Source organism: Hoplias malabaricus, chromosome 3 (assembly GCF_029633855.1).
Source record: "Hoplias malabaricus isolate fHopMal1 chromosome 3, fHopMal1.hap1, whole genome shotgun sequence".
In the NCBI taxonomy this organism is placed as follows: domain Eukaryota; kingdom Metazoa; phylum Chordata; class Actinopteri; order Characiformes; family Erythrinidae; genus Hoplias; species Hoplias malabaricus.
The window spans coordinates 45,010,258-45,027,589 of record NC_089802.1 but is presented as its reverse complement, the minus strand read 5'-3'; the positions used below and the strand labels follow the sequence as shown (position 1 = coordinate 45,027,589).

General features: G+C 40.9%; 1 protein-coding gene across 4 annotated transcripts in view; it reads left to right on the top strand.

Moving 5' to 3' along the window:
* Nucleotides 1-17,332, top strand: part of LOC136691564 (cadherin-22-like) — a 216,445-nt gene that overhangs the window by 49,761 nt on the left and 149,352 nt on the right. For all 4 annotated transcript variants that reach the window (XM_066664137.1, XM_066664140.1, XM_066664142.1 and 1 more), the window contains one exon: nt 10,935-11,011. The gene's annotated coding sequence lies outside the window, so the exon portion shown is untranslated. The remainder of the gene's footprint in view (nt 1-10,934; nt 11,012-17,332) is intronic.

Below are 17,332 nucleotides of genomic sequence, written 5' to 3'. Positions count from 1 at the left end.
TATTCACATCATATTTTGGCACTGTTTGCCAGGGGCATTAAATTCTGTTAGGATTGGGGTCAATACTGTGACGTAACCAGGATAACGAGTCTGAGCCATTACTGTGATTTAAGCAACCTTTATTGAACTCTTAAAAAGGCACAGGGGAAAAGGAGCTGTAATTGGGATTTGATATGTCGTGGAAGCAGCAGAGACCTCTCCTCAAGACCTACAACACTCTGGCAGTGTGAGCTCTGCTGACCAACACACACTCCATCACATATCAAGCCACAGCATGTAAACAAGACCCCCACCTAAATAAAAACACACCTTAAATACCCCCTAAAACTACCCCGGACTCACAAAAGCGTAGCCGCAGAGCATGCTGGGAGCTCCCCCATGAGATCCCCAGCCCCTGCAAAACTGCCACCACAATATTTCAAAACCACCAGTTGTGTAGATGAGTTTAGGAATATATTTAGTTACAACATTAAAAGTGATTTTAACTGAGCTGAATTTATAGATGGATTGAACTATGTGAATCCTCCATTCACATTTTACTGGAGAAGGGGTTGTGATTTACCAACAAAACATAGTTTAAATTCACAATTAATGTGCTGTTACTTAGAGGAGTGATAAGTAATTCAAGTGTGACCTACACTCTCAGAACATCTGTGCTGGTATGTTTTTTTTTGTCACTGTAGTGGTACCCTCAAGGATCCATGTTCACTATTTTTAGTGAATAGTTCCATATTCTATATTAAGTTTAGATTTTTAAGATGTGTTGATTTCATATGCCCCATTTCACCTTTAGGTCACACAACTTTGATTTATTTTCTGCAGTTCCCTAATAAAAATGCACAAATATTCATCTCTCCTTCTGGAGAAGGGAATGTAATGTACCTTTAGGGAACACAGCTGGACTCTAAACCCACTGCTAATCTAATTTGCAGAACCTGATGTGAAGACGAGACCGACCGCTAAAACTGAGCTTGAACTGACATGGTTCTTTTATCCTCAAGTTCCAAACTGGACAACAGCAAGCTGCTACCTTTTTGCGAATGGCCTAATTAAAAGGAGAAGGAAAATAAAATAAGCACGAAAGTACTTCTCGCAAAACAATGTAATTTCTGTCTGGTTGTTTGCCGTTTGTTAAGTTAAATGACCCTCCTTTACAAGGCTAATGCTATTCCGTCTGGCTAATGCGATCTGGCAGTTTTTATTGTTTGTTATTTGGGCCCATTTCAATTTAAATCTTAACCCAGACATAGAGCTACAATGCTTCGATCCGGGCAATTTGGGGAGATTACACAGATGCTTTATCTGATATGAATCGGCCATTCAAATCCCTTTTGGATTACGCTATCAGACCTCCGGTGGTAACGAAACTAATTCTGCTTCGGGATTTAGACGGATCACAAAAAGGGGTTTGATTGATGAAATCACACTATCAGAGTGCATGACCTGTATATACGAGGAGAAAGACATGTTCCATTTGAGCCCGCCATAGATGTGATAAGTAGAAATTTGACAGCTACTAAAGCTAGACATTGTCTCCCACCCCCCTCCCCAAAATAAAAAAATACCTCCAGACACCCTTTGTATGTGCCAACTCGCTCTCCTCTCCAAGTCCACAATAGAAAGTGGACAGCACAATGACTTGTATCCACACGGCAGCAGGGTTCCTCACGCTAATCTTCGCTCCTTCTCTTGTACCCGGTCCTCTCTTTTCAGACCAATCTCCTTATGTAAATTGGATCTGATGTAATATATAAAATAAGACGCAGCGCAAGTAAAGTATCTTTTCTCCTCTCTTGTTCCCGTGGCACGCCGACTCTCCAGAATATTCTCTCTGTTCTTTGCTACTGTCATGTAGCTCTGTTCGTCTTTCTCTTCCTCTCCCCTGCCCTCGCTCCCCAGTCTGACGAGAGAGGCAGCGCCGGCTTCTAAGAGCCGCAAAAGGGAATTTGTTTTCTTTTTCCCTGCACTCGCATCCCTTTCTCCTAGTAAATAATGCTTTTTCATCCTGACTCCTCTGCTGGCCTATGTGTAAGAAAGTGCTTTATGCAAATCAAGCTCATGTTTGAAGTCAGGAAAGTTGGACTCTCTTGGTTTTTGCCCCCATTGCGCTGATATTCACAATTAATATCTCTTGCAAAACTAAATTTGCGGCCTCTTCCTTCTTCCTCTCTTTGTCTTTGAGCAGCAAACATGTGTTAACCGTATTAAACGAATTTCTCTGCACCCGGCTCTCCAGTCAAGGTGACATTGCAGCGCTATGGAAACAGAACTTTGCAAGGGAATAAAAGTTGATTGATATACTGTATTTTTCAAAGCTGCCTTTTGGTGTACACTTGAGATTGTTGGATATATATATATATATATTTTCTTGTGAGGGTATGAAAAAGGGTGGCAAATCCTTTTGTCTTAGAATTCCACCGCTACTCTCTCTTTTTTTTTTTTATGCAAGCTTTTTAATAGCTTCAAATGTTAAGCTTCATTCAGTGCAGCACCTTTAGATGTTAGTGTAAGTTATAGAGATGGTATGTAAAGACAGAGAGTCTTATAACCAACAATGGCCCTGAAATCTGCTCTTTGACATTGTGCCAGAATTGAGGGGTCATTAGAGGAGAACTTATGGAAATGTAGTAGTAATATTTCTCAGTATGTCTGTGCCTAAATATGCCATTGCACGGATTTATGTAAGCACATTTTAGCTCAACGTGTGTAAAGAGTTTAAAAGGGGCCACTGTTAACCCTCCCCCACGTCCATACAGTGTATATACAGAAATTGAAATGTAGAATGGCATTTAGACTGTGGTTCACAAACATACACAAATATCACAATTGAATCTCTGTGTTTAAAAAAAATAATAAAAAAATAATACCAGGGCAAAGCAGGATAGAGGCTTTTTTTAACATTTCTGAAGCAGTGGCTTTTTACAGCTTTAATTCCAATTTAATTGTGCTTTGTATCTTAATAATAAAACAGTTCTCAGACTCTATAACTCAGCTCTACACACCATCGTTTACCCTTGTCAAAACACTGCACAGTTCTTTGCCTTAAGGTTTTAACATGCCCTCTAAAACAAAATAGAAATTTCCGGAGTCTTTTAGGACTCTGAATTTGTTGTGGTATTCCCATTTGTATTGATTTGTACATATTTACTTTTGCACGTCGTGTTGCTGGATGTACAAGGCGAGGCTGTTTGATTTGAATTCACACAGCTGTCAGAAGGCAGACTGACTGGAAGTGTAAACCAGGCAGAGAGGGAGATACAGTAATGTCTATTCACAAGGATAAACACATTCTGGAGCCTGTTGCCATGAGCGACTCCTCTACAATCCTGGAGACAGAGGTCTTAGAGACAGAGAGAGATGCATGCAATAACAGAGTGACAGACAGAAATAAATGCATAAGGCAAGAAGGAATGAGTGATGATATATATCTCCGATCACTCATATATATATATATATGTGTGTGTGTGTGTGTGTAATATATATATATATATATATATATATATATATATATATATATATATATATATATATATATATATATATATATATATATATATATATATATAATATAAACATCTACATACAGGGAACACTTACCTTGTATCTATACGCATTGCCTGTGTTATGAGCTCTACTGACCATACAGGATCAATTTGTAGTTCTACAATTACAGACAGACTGTAGTCCATTGGTTGCTCTGTATGCTTTCTTATCCCCTATTCCCCCTGCTCTTCAGTGCTCAGGACCCCCACCGGACCACTGTCAGAGGCGGTAGCTCATCAGTCGCTGCACGTTTTGTGTTGCTCGTCCTCTAGTCCATCACTAGTGGGCACACAACGCTGTTGTCTGGATGTTTTTCATTTGGTGGACGATTCCAAGTTCAGCAGTAACTGACACACCGGGGGATTTAAAAACACCAGCAGCCATGCTGTGTCTGATCCACTCGTACCAGCACAATACACATCAACACACATGGAGATCAGTAAGACGGTCATAATATGAAGTTAGAGAATGATGCAATATACAAATGACAGGGCTAAAATAAACCTATTCATCTGAATGAGACTCGGTCCTCCTCTATCTTCTGCCCCCGCAGGGAAGAGCTGAAAACCTAATGGCTCTAGGAACAAATGATCTCTTCTGAGTCTGTGTATAGAGCAGCTCTGTGCTGTGACAGCAACCTGCCACTGAACTTACTCCTCGCTTTATTTATATATATATATATTAAAAAGTATGTAGGAGAGAAAACAGAGGCAGAGAAGCACATATATAGAGAGGTAAGAGAAATTATAAATAGAGAGAATAGACCTTAAAAGTGTGAAGAGAAGGCAGGAGCAGAAGGGTGGTGGGGGGGAGTGCTGTAGGGGGTGGAGAGTGTCTGTGTGCTTTAGGGAAAAGATGGTGTTTAGGCCAAGTACGTTTATCCTTCTCTGCAGCTGGTTTCTGAAGAAGCACCTCAGGAGCTGACATTAAAGCACATCTCTGCTGCTCCACGGTGCTCTACTAATACACATACACACACACACACAAACACACATGGCTGGTTGACTGCTGTGGTTCGTATCGTCCGCATGCAGACAATCCTAGCCGCCAGTCTTTCAGTTACTGCTCCGATTAAAAGATTAGATTCCTCCTCATCTGTGCTTTATTGTGCCTGGGTGTCAGCCAAAGAGCATCTTTAACCAAACATGGCCTCATTTCTAATGCATGCCTGCAGGATTTGCCCTCGTTTTGAAGATTTTGGTGACTTTTTGGATTTAGACTTGGTCTACGAGGTGATGGAAATGGAGTCGCTTGGAAGTGGATGCCTACTGCCATGAGCATGTTTCATTTTGGATTTTTTTCCTCTGTTAACCATAGAATCCTGTTTTCACATACACAGGTTTCAGAATGGCCAATATTTACCTATATGTGCATGTTAAAAATGAGTAAAATCCTGTAGCATCATGTCAGCCACAACATTGAGCCACAGAGAATATGAGCACGCAGACAACTGATATTTAAGCAACATACGAATAGTGGAGCTGCAAAATATTTCAGAAAAAAAAGCCACATTTTCAGTGTAAACCTGTGTAGTCCTTATTTATCATTCTGTGCTAGGTCTGAAGAATCAGTTCTCAGTATCTAAGCATTTGGGATAGAGGTTTGGATTAATTTCCACACCCAGCTGATCTGTCATGATAGTCTGAGTGAAACAGTAATATACGTAAGAAAAAAATGTAGCTTACATTTGATGGCCCCTTGGCACAGGCATTCACCAAAGAGGCTGCTCTAGAGCTGCTCTAGGTTATGTACCGGATTCTGCTCAAACAAGCCCACTTGGGAGTTTTAGTAGGAATTGTGCAAGATTTGATGCTATTTTGGTTGTGCCAGCAATTTTGAGTTCAGTTTGTTTTCACACTCAAACTTTTCATGTTTAATGACTAAAAAGTGCATGTTTTAAATCAAGAATTACTGTGTAGAATTGACACTCTTTAGTGAATCTGTATCAGAGTCACATCCAAACCAGCTGATATTTAATACCCCTATTCTGCCCCAGGGCTAACAGGCAGCATAATAAACCCCCAAACAAGGAATGTATCACTAAATATACTGAACTGTAAAGTACAGACCATCTCTTATACCAACTACACAGATAACGTGTGTGTGTGTCTAAGGGGTGAGCAATGTGGCCCCAAAATAATATCACAATTTTTCAGGGTATTTTCCCAAATATGTTCTCCCCGTGTCCCCGTGGGTTTCCTCCGGGTGCTCCGGTTTCCTCCCACAGTCCAAAAACACACGTTAGTAGGTGGATTGGCGACTCAAAAGTGTCCGTGGGTGTGAGTGTGTGAGTGAAGGTGTTTGTCTGTGCTGCCCTGTGAAGGACTGGCGCCCCCTCCAGGGTGTGTTCCCGCCTTGTGCCCAATGATTCCAGGTAGGCTCTGGACCCACCACGACCCTGAATTGGATAAGCGCTTACAGATAATGAATGAATGAATGAACTATTGCAACACAATCGATTGTAATATTAATATGAATGATATTAAATAAAATAATAATAATAATAATAATATATATTAATATATATTAAAGTGTTCTTTCATTTCTAACATAATACCATGATTTATTGTTCCTCTGATATATTGTAACCTCCGCAAGCCACCCCACATTTTTGGCTCCACCTCAGAGCCACTTTCCACCGTACTTCACTGTGGCTAAATGACTTGTGTAACGAACGTATGTCGTATTTAGGGTATGGGCATGATGTCATTACGTAAACAAGTCTGAATATCACTAATATCACGATATTGATTTTTCTTTTATCATTTTAATGATTATGAACAATACAATATGGCACAGCCACATATCTCAATCATGCACACAGAGAAACCACACTAGTTAATTTACACCCTCTCCATCTCCACCTTTTTGTCCTGGTTATTATAGTAATTAAAGATATCTCCCATTCCAGATGCTTGTGCATTCATTATTAGTAATAAAGCAGCACTAATGAGGAGTGTATTCCTTTAAAACATGCACAAAATTGTTTCAGCTTCAGTATGTCTTTATTTGCTAATATGTTAAATGCTGTAGTTAAGCAACAAACTCTCTCTCTGATAAGCGCACACCTGTCTCATGGCTTCCCTCAGATACAAGGAGCTCCTTAGATAGGTTTCACCTTCTAAAATCAAATCCCACACACTGAGGGAAAACAAAGCATGACACTGATCAGTACTGAAGCTCTGCGTTTAGAAAAAAACACGTCAGAACTTCATAAAAGCACAGAATGAGTGGTGTATCTGCAAATCGCTGAAAGCTAAAGCTCTCTCATTGATCTGATTTTTTTTTTTTCCCAGAATCCATAGAAACCTACTGAGGCCCCTTCCTAGTCATTTCATCAAAGCCCTTTTCATAAGCATGAATAAATAATGAAAAGCAAACCTGATATCAAACCTCTAAAGCACAGTGTGTTTGAAAACTTTGTGGTGGCTTGTCAAGGGTTGCCAAATGTCTTTTAATTAAAGAAGTCATAGGTTTGGGTGTCAGTGTAGGTATGGTGGAGGTGTTAGGCTAAACTACAACAAACAGGAACCCATTATTAGTCTGCACTGCTACCTTCGCAAATCCAGCACCTGTAGACTCAGACTTAGGGCTTCTTTATTATTATTTTTCTCTCAATTAGTTCTGTTAAATATTTATGCACTGCACATAAGAAAATACAGAAAAACATATTATAGAACATTATTTTAAAATGTATTCAAATATTTCATGTATGATCCCAATCACATGTAATCTTTTCATCTGAGCTTTAGGGGTTCTTGACTGGTCACCCTTGACCTCTACAATTGACTAATGACACCCACCTCAACTGAATCAAATGAGTTCCAAATAACTATATGTTCTTGGATAGAGTGAATAATATGGCAGCTGTTCTGAAGACACACGTTCCAAACACTTTGGAAAGCACATCAGTTGAAAGCTGTTGCCGCTCTCTCACTAGTTTTAGCACTTTTAGCAGGATTTGGCTAAATATCACATGAGATGACTGTTGGTTCCTCTTTGAAAGCAAGCTTTGGCATTACAAGAGTCAACATAATTGTACAAACCTAATAGCCACAGAGAAGTATGGTGGCGGATCTGTGGTTTGAGAGGGTAGGGCATTTCTCATTTATGACGTGATTATCTCAGCCTAAGGGCCTAGACTAGCTTGTGGTTCCATCTTCCAGTAGGACCAAAATACACCTTCAAATTCACACGAGATTGGTTTGCTTATCAGAGAATTAAGCTTGTACTGTAGCCATTATAGTCCCTGCCCTGAACGCTTTTAAAAATCTGCAGGCTGAGCTGAAGGGTTCACAAGTGATGACCAAAGGACGTGTGTATGGTGGCATCTCAACGGTGGGTGTGTGTGTCATTTTTAGTAAATACAGGGATGCCAATAATCAGATAAATTTTGCTTTAGAACTTTAGAGAGCTTGCCAGTGATTCCAGAGCGGTAGTGTAAAGCCATGAATGTTTGGATAATGTTATTAATCATTCATTCATTGTCCGTAACCACTTAGCTAAATCAGGGTCATGGTGGGTCCGGAACCTATCCAGAATCACTGGCCGCAGGGTGGGAACACACCCTGGAGGGGGCACCAGTCCTTCACAACTCGACGCACATTATTTTAGTATTAATATTATAATATCTGCTCCTTTGGTGGTGGGCCTTAAAGGACCACTAGGTAGTATTTTTACCTTAAAACCACATCAAAATCATTGTGATGGTATATAGGATGAGTTTGAGTGGGGTTTGGGACCCAAAATGAATCATCCTGACTTTACTAATGCTCTTGTGTCTGAATGCCACCATTAGAGTCGAGGGTGTTACTGAAGTGAAGAGGACAAACTAACTTTCATTGAGTGCACAAGAAATGTTGGCTGAGGATGTAATATGCAAAAAGCCATTCTTCAAGCTTGGTTAGCCTCTATTCACCCTGTTTTTAATGGTCAGGATATACACAGGGAAGGTGTTATTTGGGTGGTAAATCATTTTCAGTGCTGCAATGACACTTACAGATTGTTGGTGTTTTCAGTGTGTGTTGTACTGGGATGAGTGGATCAGACACAGCAGTGCTGCTGGAGTTTTTAAACCCCTCCATGTCACTGCTGGTCTACAAATAGTCCATCAACCAAAAACATCAGGCCTAAAGCATATTGTGGGCAGCAACAGATGAGCTATAGATTCTGATTTTACATCTATCAACAAGGTTAACACAGTACTCCCAGAATAGCTTACCAGCATGTGTTTTTGGATTGTGGGAAGAAACCCATGCAGACACAGGGAGAACACACCAAACTCCTTACAGACATTGACCTGAGGCATGGCTTGAACCCACAACCCCAGGACTCTGGACTATCAGAGTTACAGCTCCTATCAGTGCGAGAGCCCAGGGGAGAGGAGTAGGGATGGGTGGTATCCACATTTTTCATCCCATAATACTGTCTCAAAATATTATCTCGGTATACGATATTACCGTGGGGAGGGGGTGCTCTGTCGGTCTGCGCTGAGCCTTATGTCTGTAGCACAAACACAGCACGACAGTGCACACAGACACACGTTGACGATAAAAACCCGTTTCTGGGAGAGAGCAAATTTCAGCAACTGCTGCTGAAGGAACAGAATAATTTTAAAATAAGTGAAATAACACGGTGTACACTGTTTAGAAGCACAGCTGGCGCTAACGGGCACTTGTGGTTTAGCACATCGCAGCAGATGTTTCAGCGAACTGAGGCTTAAAACACACATATTTAAAGGATAAAGCCATAAACCTGTGAGCACAAAGTCGAGTGAAGGATTTTCTGAAAATTATGTCTGTTTACAGCTTAATTCCTTTCTCTTTTAACCCAAACTCGGCGCTAAATTTACAACTGCGGTGGGCTACTGGCCTTGTTTTTCTCCACCTGTTTTCAGACCGTGACATCAGCAGTCATTCAGCTCCCAGAGCGCCCCCTCCCTGTGGCTCTCTTAAATCCACATGAACATTTTAGTCGACTTTTAAAGACACAGAACCGAAATTTGACACACCACACACACGTCATAAACACCGCCCTCATTTTAAGATACCTTCCACATTTTTAAAAACCGTGGTATTACGGTATTATCATTATACCGCCCAACCCTAGTGAGGAGTCTAGCCGTGTTCCTGCTGTCCTCTTTCTTCTCCATTTTTATTCCCTCTATATATTTTTAGTACACGTATTTCTCCATTCTCGTTTTATCCACATCACATACTGATAGGTGAGACTCAGACAAGGAGGCGGGACAAATCTGTAGCCTCTGTACTCGATGCAAGATGAGGCACTAAATCATTTTACCACATGTTTATAACTGGGATAAACAACAGTTTTCAGTTTGTGGGCTGGTAACCTCCAGATACCCAAATGAATGTGCAATGCAGGGAAAAAGTGGTTTTATGTACCATTTCCCTTAATTTGGTGGAGTTGAATGTACCTGCAATTCTTTGATTCTGTGTTTTAGCCTCTCATTTGTGTTCACTCTCATACGGAGCTCAGCTGAATGCTACGACATATAACTGGGAATGGTGTGCTGTTTTTTCACTGCAAGGTTAACGGAGTTCTCAGGCAGGTTGTTAGTGATGTGGGTGTGCGTGAGTCTGACTGACTCCAGGCCTGTGTGATCTCTCGCTGCCTCACTGAAGCTCCTTGCCCCCTCAGTCTCCATGGTGACTTTGAGGGAAGCACTTTCCCGCTAGCTGGAGCTGGCCTTGCTTTTAAAACTAACGCAATTGCCCATTAGTGCTTAGCTTGAACATGGGGGTGATAGTGCTGTGTGTGTGAGAGAGAGAAAGAGTCTGTATGCATGTCATGTCAGCACTAATAACGTAGTGCTAACCCAAGCTCATCTGTATTCCATGATGGCGGCCAGATCTTTTGGGGGCGTGGCTTTGTCAGGACAAAGTTTGTGTGATTAGGCCTTGGTTAAAGAGTAATTAAAAGAGTTTAAGGAGACACTGAGCTGTGTCGGGGGATCGGGAGGTGTGCCCTGAGGGGGAGGCGGAGATGGTAATTAAATGGTCTTGTGGGTTATTGAATGTGTTGGGTGAATGGAGTAATGCCCTTTCTTTTTCTCTCACTCACTAGGTTCCTCACTCTGAGAGCAGAGATATTATAATGCGTGTGTGTGTGTGTGTTTAACAGCTTTCTTTAGCTGCTTCTGCCTTGACCTGAACAGTTAATATATGTCTTACAGAGAGAGAGAGAGAGAGAGAGAGGCCAGCTATCCCACAATTTCTCCTCTGTCCATTAGCAAATTACCTCTACTCCCAACACTGTGATTAGATACAAGTCATGGAAATTAATTTGCCCCACCTTTTGAAAACAATGAGGTTGACAGTTTCCTTTGTGTGTGCGTATGCTTATATTGTGTATTCTTGTGTGTGTTGCAGGAAGTAAGAGGATTGGACCTGAACATTGGAAAAAGTAGAGCTCCGAAGTGTACAGTACCTGCTGCGCTGCAGTAGAGGTGAGTGTGAAGGGAATATTAACATCTCTCTGTGTAATGTTCTAATGCTCCTTTGTAAAACAAATGTGGGTCAGAGGTCTTGTTGCAGTAGTCAGATATTCCTACACCACCACATGGGGTTCAGTTTAAGCCGAATACGCTCCAATCAGTTTAGTCCAGCAAGCAGCACTGGAACCTGAGGCCAAGGCTGCAGCTGAGGCAGGGTAATTCTCATCTGTCATGTCATTAAAGCTGTTGTTTGGAAGGATCTTCCAAATACAGAGTAGAAAAATCAGCCTTCACTTGGAGTATTTTTGAAAATGTGACCGTTGTCCTTCAGTTGTCCAAAGTTCACTGCACATTGACAAACCCTTAGGGCCTATTCAGAGTCTGAATTTTTCAAATAAAAAAAACAAATGTGACTTTTTTTTCTTTAACGTAGTGGAAGTCTGAGGTGGTCTAAACACTCTAAACACTGGAAAATGCTGGAAAAGGAAGAAGAAAATTATATTTCTTGAGTAGCAGCAGCAGCAGAGATGATTAATTTATTGTTTTATTTTTAATCACAGCAACTAAATGATGCCCACAGTGTTCACCCCATTCTACAGAAAAGACAACAACATGGGGGACTCCAGCACCTCATTCAGGATCTAAAACTGTATAATGAGCTGCTCTGAAGGTGTTTCCGTAGGCCAGTGGGGGAGTTTGAGTTTCTGCTACTTTTGCTCCTCTCATTAAAAAGGCTTATGTTTTCTTTAACATCTGCATGTTTATAATGAGTTAGTTGCTTGTTTGTGTAAGCTTTTGTGTTCTGCTACAAACAATATGAGCTGTTCTGCCACAGACTTGATGCTCATTTGTTTGTTCTGCAACCATGACAACAGAGCTCTGATTGGTTGGCCTGATTCTTATGCGTTTTAATTGAAAAATTGATGCAGTGTAGCAGTCCATTAGTTTCGGACTTGGTGTGAAAGATTAATTACCATTAATATACGTGTTCATTCTCATAACGTCCACTTTTCTTTTTTTCCCCTCTGTAAATATGTGTGAATAGGCTTTAAATCCTAAAGCATGCGAAATGGAAATACAGAATCCATCTCCATACAGTCAAACCACACACAACACAACCAAATCCCTACCCAGTGCTACCCCAAAGCAGAGCCTAATACAAAGAATGCCCCACCAAAAATAATGGCCGACATAATCAAAGCCACACCCAATGCAACCTCAAACCACTGCCCAATACAACCAAAACACCTCGCCAATAATAATAAGAAAATCATCTTGCTAAAACAATCAAAACCCCAACCAAATACCATCAAAAACCTTCCTAATTCAAACCAAGTCCCACACGAGTCAACCCAAAGTCTGCCCAATACAAACACCAGTTTTAGAGCTTTCACTGTAAACACATACAGTCCACATATCTGTCCTATGAAATGATAGAACCATCCAGTGTCTGCAACCATTTGTTTCAGTAGACCATCTAATTCCACTAACGAGCTCTCCTTCCCACCGAAGAACTTAATTACTCCAGTCAGATGGTGTTACTGAGGGTAAGATCCTGCACCTGCAGACACCGCACCTCAGAGGACCCCACAGCCATGGTTTGAGCTTGCTTATGTACCGTATTATGTTTGCTAAATGGTTCATCGTTAAAAAAATTAGCCTTAACTGAACCAACATTGATTTTCATTATTTTTTTTTTCCCTCGCATATTGTCGACATTGTGTGTCAGAACTTAACATGTGGCGGTGTCAGGAAACATTCAAGCGAAAATCACTTCAGCTGGCAGCTGCCGGAGTGCGATTGTGCTTATTTGCGAGGGGGGAAAAAAGGGAAAAAAGCCACCTACGTTAATTCTGCAGGGTGTGAATAAAGGAGAAATGTATTTGGTCATTAGACAAGCTGCAATTCAGCTTGCCAATCATTCGCCAAGCAGCAGCAAAATGCACACTATTTATACAATATTCAAATATTTAACCACAAACTGTCATTTGCGATGGAACATTCATATTACTGTTGTACATGGCTTTAATAAGCAAGCCATACTTGTTTCAAGCAGCTGTGTATGCACTGATCAGCTACAACATTAATATTACATCCTTATTTCTGCACCTATTGTCAAGCTTATCAACTGCACTCACCACATAGCTACGATTACAGACCATCTGTTGCTCTGCATAAACTTTTTAGCCTTCACTCCCTGTTCTTCAGTGATCAGGACCACCAGAGGAAGATCACGATGCAGGTATTATTTAGGCAGTGGATCACTCCCAGTGCTGCAGGAACACAGCAGTGCTTCAGTGTTATTGTGGACTGTGAGTAGTCCTCCAACCAAACACATCCTGCCAACAGCATCCACTGGACAGCATCCTGGGACCAATTCCAAAGGGCGAGGGAATGACTAACAGGGGGCTAACAAAGTATGCATAGCCACACGTACAGTAATGTCTGTAATTGTAGAACTAGGTGCTCCTGTATGGTCAGTGGAGCTGATAAAATAAACTGTGACTTCAGAAACAATGGGGCCACTCTATGGGTGTACACAGTAGCTAAAAGTTTGTGGACACCTGCTCATCCAACATTTTCTATGAAGTGAAGTGTATCAACCGGTAGTCTGTCTACTAGAGAACTGCGATTACACACAATCGTAGACATTCCCTTTAACGAATGTCTACAAATCTCATCAGACTATGGGAGAGTGGCTGAATGAAATGAATAAATACATAAATAAATCATTTTAAGCAGATAGATATGAGCACACCACAGGAGGTAGAGGTTAGGATGTGGGTGCATGGCTTTAGATACATAAATAAACATGCAAATAAAAGGTAATCAAAGACCTGATTACCATAATCAACTAAGGCATTGTCAGGGGGGAGGTGGGTCAATTTGCTTTACAGCTGAAAAGTTCTACTGTTAATCGTGATTCAACTGTATCCACGGTTTGTGCACCCACATCCCTTCCCCAGAACATGCACACATTCATGAACAAACAGTCTTTAGCTCAGCACAGGGCCAAATTCTGCTGACTCAAGAGGATTATGGCCCTTACCTCCTTAATATGGCTTAATATGTCTGCCAGTATAGCTGATGTTTTAATATCAGGGGCTATATGCTCCGCAGCTCGTCAGTCTCCAAGCTGGAAGATTATGCGTGTAAATTTGCTCCCGCCATCTGTCAGTTCGCTGAAATTGATTGCACATCATAATCTGATGGCTCTTAGCAACACTGCAGCTTGACATAAGGGTTATTTTATTTTGTTCATTCATTTTTTTTCCCTGACCAATGTAATCTAATAAAAGGATTTAGGGAAAATAGGATTTGGCTCAAAAAATGTATGCAGTTCTATTTTATGCAGTTGCCAAAAAGATTGAGAATGTGTTTCTTTTACTACTATTACGGAATGGTTGCGTGCTAGATTAGGCCTTGAAAACAGCTGTTGATTTGTTTGTGATGGTCTCTGTCAAAAATTAAAAAACTATCTTTACCTCCTCTGTATTTAGTGTTTTGGAAAGGTGCACCTATAAATGTACATAGTGCACTGAGAGGTCAGCTGTGTAGCAGCTAGTTTTTACTATTTCAAAGCTAAATGTTACTATGCTCAATGCCCGAATCTAGAGGAGCGTAAAGCTCTGAGGCTGGGACTGTGGAGCAGTGGAACTGCTTCTGGTCCTGACGTTGGAAAGACGTTCTTGATCCAAACTAACTGTCCGTTATCTCTTCAAAAGCATTCCAGAGTAGATGCTGTTTCAAAGCCGTGGAGGAACAGGTGTCTGCACACATTTGGCCACATGGTGTATGTGGTTTTGTTTTGAACAGCAGCAGTAATAAGCCATGGTTTTTCAGTGTTAATGCTGAAATACCATATTGCTCAGTGCTGCGTACAATTCTGGATGGATTTTGAATGCTGTAGAAATGAACGTACTCTGCACGTATCTAATGGGTCTGTACACATTCTCTGAGGATCTGACTCTGTGAAACTGCTCAGCTTCATGCAGATTTTTATACAGGAGTGCTGTATGTAAGTGTAATATACTGTATGCAGCATTGTTTGAGTTTAACATGTCTATCCACCACTGACCAGAGAAAGCTGTAGTGTTCTGGTGGCAGGGTGTATTATAACGCCTAGTAAGGTACAAGAAGGCTAATGAGTTTTATGAAATATGAAACCTAACCATGTTCAGTTCCACTGAGTATAGCATTTATAGGTGGAGGCAGCATATCCAGATATTTCTGTGTTGTGGAAGTCAATTTGTTGGACTTGGGACCCTCTTTTCATGGACAAGCAGAGGCTCACTGTGCCTTAAGCACAAGACTTCATATTGGTATTTTCACAACTGCGCAAAAAGTGTGCTTTGGTGATTTCATGCCTTGCTCAAAGTGAAGAGAGCAAGGGTGGGAGAGCTAGTGGAAAGAAATCGGAGGTCAGGGCAAATGAACTCGCAGGTGGGTTGTTGCTATTTTCATGACAATTTAAGACCAGTGCATTCTGAAATTTTGTAGGTATTTGGTTCAGAACAAAATACACAACAAAAAGGCACAGCAATAAGAGTAGATGATGGTATAATGTCCTTAATTAGGTGTGACCTAGTGGAACAGACTCCCCATGACCACTGGGGAGACGCTTATTTGTGTTTGATTTGGTGAACTGTTTAAAAGATAAGTAGTGACACGTCTGAACACATGTAGGCAGAGCAAATAGGTAGAGACTATATTGATTTGCATCTGTAAGAGCATTTGTTGATGATCTATTTAAACATATATTTTTTCTAAAGCACTGGAAGGCCATCCTGATCCCTGTAATCCTAGATAAAGCAGTGGGTGGATAAAGTTACCAGTAGCTGTAGAATTAGCATTATTTCCGGTTGAGTAACTAATTAACTGGAAGCTTATAAATAATTAGCTCCAGTCTTAGCTGATATACCTAAGGAGGAGCTAAAGGTGGTGTAAGCCCCTCCAGACATGGCACTGATCTGATGCCAGGTATTAGTACGAGTGTTTGAGGGGGAATCCTGTAACAAATCTGTCCTGAAATAGCACACTCACACTGTGTTTTAACGTTGTTGGCTTTGTATTTCTTCCTGTGATGTTTGACTAGTTATAGTGCGCTATTAGATGCCGACGTTAATGAAGTGCTTCAATTAAAAAATGGCTCATTATAAAACTTTGTGTTTTTCAAAGAGCAATGTTTGATCACTGCCTATCTTACGGTTACACTATCAGCCCTGAAAAAGAAAATGATTTGTGCAGTGCCTGTTTCTCTCAGTACTGACAGCTCAGGTTCTGGAACATTGCTTTAGCGGCATGAAATGAAATTTTCATATTGCATTGTACACCCGTGATTTTCATGAGTAATTTCTGGTGCATGGTCTGTTTCCACTGTAATATGTCTTGGTTTGGGCTGCAGGTACAGGGAGCACCTTTCTCTCCTGTTTACTGAAACTGCAGAATATCAAGGGAGAAAATCTCAATCACAGTATTTAAAGGTTTTGACACATGACACGATGCACAATAGCCACAATGGCTGACGTCCAGGTCCGGGGTTCAAACCCAGCTTTAGATCACTGTGTGGGAGGCATTTGGTGTTCTCTCTGTGTCTGCATAGGTTTCTTCCAGAATGTATCCCACAGTCCACAACCACATGCTGGTAGGTCGGTTGGCTGAGTAAAAGTGTCCCAAGGTGTGTGTGACATATTTTGTAGTGAACTAGTGTTCTGTCCAGGGTTGTGTAACTGCTGTGTACCCAATGATTCCGGGTGGAATGACCCTGGTCAGGATGAAGTTGTAACAGAATAGGAATGAATGGATGAATGTGCATTTGTATGTGTAGGTTATTCTGTAGAACAAGACAGAACACCAATAGTGGCACATTAAAAAATATGTAAAACGATGCATTTGTGTATAAATTTTACACTACATACAGTTAAACAGAAGTAAATCTGTGTTCAGTGGTCTGTAAGCACTGACCGTACCTACAGTATACACACTGCGGCATAATTTAACACAATGGCAGTAAGATATCTTTATATTGCTCACCACTACTGAAACATTCGTGATAGGACCTTGTGTTTAGGCGGGTAGGTTTTGTGTTGAAACCTTACGTTATGCACAGCTCGCTGGAGTCCAGATGTACAAATGGCATGAACAATGAAGATCCTAATAAATCATCATTGACTCTTATTGGCATTCCACTTTATGAAATTATTTTATACCTAATGCTTCATTTTTGTGCTTTTGGAATGGCCCTCTTCATTTTGTGCTGTGTATTAGTGCCAGCTGTAGGGCCCTATGAGTTCCACCATGCAGAGCATGGATAAAATCATGGAATTAAGATAT